General features: G+C 42.5%; 1 non-coding gene across 1 annotated transcript; it reads left to right on the top strand.

The window, feature by feature from the left end:
* Positions 1 to 507: 507 nt before the first annotated feature.
* LOC123953643 lies at positions 508 to 614 on the top strand. The gene has a single exon (XR_006820906.1). It is a non-coding gene; the product is annotated as a U6 spliceosomal RNA (small nuclear RNA).
* The last annotated feature ends 3672 nt before the right edge of the window (positions 615 to 4286 follow it).

Raw genomic sequence — 4286 nt, 5'->3', positions numbered from 1 at the left:
ATGGTTTCCGTGGGAAGCTCAGGGAAGGCAGGTTAGGCAGAGGAAGTAGTGTGAGTGAGCTTGCTGAGGCATGAAGGAGCCCATGGTATTTGGGGAACACAGGACCTTAGGACCATGGGAAATGGTAGAGGAGATGGTGGGAAAAAACTGAAGAGTAAATGTGGGGTTTGATCAAGACAGGATATTCCAGGGGCCTAAAGAAAACTTCCACTAGCTGAAAGAAACACCAGACCCTCCTTTGGGTAAAGTTAATTCCTCAATATGCACCACCTACCTGTATTTCAGAATACACGTTGAGACGATAGGCTTAATTTGTCTGGGCTGGCCTGCCCCATGTGGTTTCCATGATGCTAATTTATAAATAGCCTCATTCTCCTCTCCCAAGTACATGGGACCGTGCTTCCTTAACCCCTTTGAAGATAGGTATGGCCTGATGACTTGCCTTAGTTGAAGAAATATAAGTAGAAGTGAGGAGCAAGCAGAAGCTTTAGAAGTCAATGAGAGATTGTGCTCACCTCAGCAGCACATATACTAAAATTAAAACAATACAGAGAAAATTAGCATGGTTCCTGTATAAGGATGACACACAAATTTGTGAATCATTCCATATTTTTAAAGAATTTATAAAACTCAACACCCAAAAAACAAATAATCCAATTTAAAAATGGGCAGAGGACATGAACAGACATTTCTCCAAAGACCACCTCCAGATGACCAGCAAACAAGAAAAGATATTCAACATCACTTAACATAGGGGAAATGCAGATCAAAACTACAGTGAGGGCACTTGGGTGGCTCACTGGGTTAAAGCCTCTGCCTTTGGCTCAGGTCATGATGTCAGGGTCCTGGGAGCAAGCCCCATATCAGGCTCTCTGCTCAGCAGGGAGCTTGTTTCCACCTCTCTCTCTCTGCCTGCCTCTCTGCCTACTTGTGATCTCTGTCTGTCAAATAAATAAATAAAAATCTTAAAAAAAAAAAAACTACAGTGAGATACCACCTCACACCTGTCAGGATGGCCATAATCAACAACACAAGAAACAACAGGTGTTGGCGAGGATGTGGAGAAAAAGGAACCCTCGTGCATTGTGGGTGGGAATGCAAACTGGTCAGGCACTGGGGAAAACTGTATGGACCTTCCTCAAAGCTACAAATAGAGCTACCTTACAATTGTTACTGTGTATTTACCCAAAGACTACAAGAACACCAATTCGGAGAGATACATGCACACCTATGTTTATAGCAGCATTATTTACAATAACCAAGGAATGGAAGCAGCCCAAATGTCCCTCAATTGATGAATGGATAAATAAGATGTGATGTGTGTGTGTGTGTGTGTGTGTGTGTGTGTGTGTGTGTGTGTATACATATATAATGGAATATGATTCAGCCATAAAGAAGAATAAAATCTTGTCATTTGCAACGACATGGATGGAACTAGAAAGTATAATATTAAGCAAAATAAGCCAGGCAGAGAAAGGCAAATACCATATGATTTCACTCATATGTGGAGCTTAAAAAACAAAACAAACAAGCAAAGGGAAAAAAATGAGAGAGTGAGTGAAATCAAGAAACGGACTCTTAATAGTATGGAACAATCTGGTGGATAACAGAGGCAAAGGGGGGAGATGCGTTAAATAGGTGAATGGGGTTTAGTACACCTGTCATGATAAGCACAGGGTGCTCTAGGCGGTTGTTGAATTGCTACATTGTATTCCTGAAGCTAATATAACACTGTATGTTAACTGGAATTAAAATTAGAAATTAAAAAAGGAAGTCAGGGGCACCTGGGTGGCTCAGTGGGTTAAGCCTCTGCCTTCGGCTCAGGTCGTGATCCCAGGGTCCTGGGATCAAGCTCCACATCAGGCTCTCTGCTTGGCGGGGAGCCGCCTTCGGCTCAGGTCGTGATCCCAGGGTCCTGGGATCAAGCTCCACATCAGGCTCTCTGCTTGGCGGGGAGCCTGCTACCTCCTCTCTCTCTGCCTACCTGTGATCTCTCTCTCTCTGTCTAATAAATTAAAAAGGCCCTTATTGGGCTTGCAGTGTGAGTGAGAAATAAACCTTTGTTGTATTAAACAGCCAAGATTTAGGAATTACTGGTTACCACATATATCTTAGTCTATCTTGGCATTATACCATAGGTGACCTTGACCAAGTTATTTGGCTTCCCTGTGCCTTAGTAGTTTCTTTACGTGTGGAAAGGAAATAATAGTACCTCCCTCTTTTATTTTATTTATTTATTTGAAAGAGAGAGAGAATGACGGGGAGGGGCAGAGGCAGAGGGAGAAGCCGGCTCCCTGCTCAGCAGGGAGCCTGATGCAGGGCTTGATTCCACGACTCTGGGATCATGGCCTGAGCCAAAGGCAGATGCTTAACCGACTGAACTGCCCAGGCACCCCCTGAAGTACCCTTTTAAGAATCCTTTCCTTTCTTCTTCTTTTTTTTTTTTTTTATTTATTTGAGAGAGACAGTGAGAGAGAGCATGAGTGACGAGAAGGTCAGAGAGAGAAGCAGACTCCCTGTGGAGCTGGGAGTCCGATGCGGGACTTGATCCCGGCACTCCGGGATCATGACCTGAGCCGAAGGCAGTCGTCCAACCAACTGAGCCACCCAGGCGTCCCCCTTTCTTCTTTTTTTAATTGAAGTACAGTTGAAAATATTACATTAATTTCTGGTGTATAACATAGTGACTCAACAAGTCTATACATTATGCAAGGCTCACCACAAACACAGCTCCCATCTGTCACCATACACTATTACAGTACCATTGACTATATTCCCTATGCTCTACCTTTTATCCCTGCGACTTACTCATTCCATAACAGGAAGGCTGTACCTTCTACTCCCCTTCACCTATTTCCTCCCTCCTCTCATCCTCCCCTCTGACAACCATTGTTTTTTTCTCTGTATTATAGGTCTGTCCCTGCTTTTTGTTTGCTTATTCATTTGTTTTTTTTAAGTCCGCATATAAATCAAATCATATGGTATTTTTCTTTCTCTGACTTACTTCATTTAGTGTGATGCCCTAGGTCCATCCATGTTTTTGCAAATGGCAAGATCTCATTCTTTTGTATTTTCGCTCTTTATAAAGTTACTCTCCCATCACAGCTTAATTCTCTATATTTATTCACCTATTTAAATGACTGTGTGTTCCTGCTTTTTGATTGGACACAGACTGATATATAAAGCATCAGCACACAATAGAATATATTGTGGCCATTAAAATGATATAGATGTATAACTGTGTTTATGATATCACTGAGTGAAAAAATAAAATTATATGTGTATACATGCGTGAAGAAGACTGGAAGGGTATCAGAAACTGTCATTGGTTATTTCCAGGTAATGAGATTTTATGAGTTTTACTGTTCTTAATTTTATTTATTTTTATTTTTTTTAAAGATTTTATTTATCTGACAGAGAGAGAGATCACAAGTAGGCAGAGAGGCAGGCAGAGAGAGAGGGGGAAGCAGGTTCCCCACCGAGGAGAGAGCCCAATGTGGGGCTCGATCCCAGGACCCTGAGATCATGACCTGAGCTGAAGGCAGAGGCTTTAACCCACTGAACCACCCAGGTGCCCCTATTTATTTTTATTTTTTAAAAGATTTTATTTATTTATTTATTTGACAAAAAGAGAGATAGCAAGAGCAAGAACACATGAGGGGAAGTGGGAGAGGGAAATCAGGCTTCCTGCTGAGCAGGGAGCCTGATATGGGGTTCTGGGGCTCAATCTCATGATCCTGGGATCATGACCTGAGGCGAAGGCAGATGCTTAATGACTGAGCCACCCAGGCATCCCCTGTTCTTAGTTTTACTTTCTTCCCAGGTGTATGTATAATTTTCCCCAAAGCGATGCAGGTTAACTCCTTCCAACCCTCAAAAAACCCCAGGTGATATGCCTTGGGTCTTTTTGTTCTGGCATCAGTTCCATTGTGTGCGTTGTGGGGAGGGGGAATCCTACACAGCACCTAGTCATTCTCCAGACACCAACAGAGTTAAGAATTCAACTCAGATCTGACACTATCTACCCAGAGATAGCAATATATTACACAGGTTAAGGGTTTGGTCCTCAATGACTGCTTTCTGCTCTAGATGCCAGTCACAAGTTCTGGTTGTCACCTATGCTTCTGACTGACTGACTAGAAATCAGAATTGTCCTACGATTCCCCTTGTCAGGTTCAATTAATTTGCTAGAACAGCTCACAGAAACGTGTTACTAGATTTTTTGCTTTATTACAAAAGGATATAACTCAGGATCAGGCAGGTATTAGAGATGTATAGGGCAAGGC

Source organism: Meles meles, chromosome 11 (genome assembly GCF_922984935.1).
Source record: "Meles meles chromosome 11, mMelMel3.1 paternal haplotype, whole genome shotgun sequence".
In the NCBI taxonomy this organism is placed as follows: Eukaryota; Metazoa; Chordata; class Mammalia; order Carnivora; family Mustelidae; genus Meles; species Meles meles.
The sequence above is the reverse complement of the archived record's forward strand: the minus strand, read 5'-3'. Positions and strand labels throughout refer to the sequence as shown.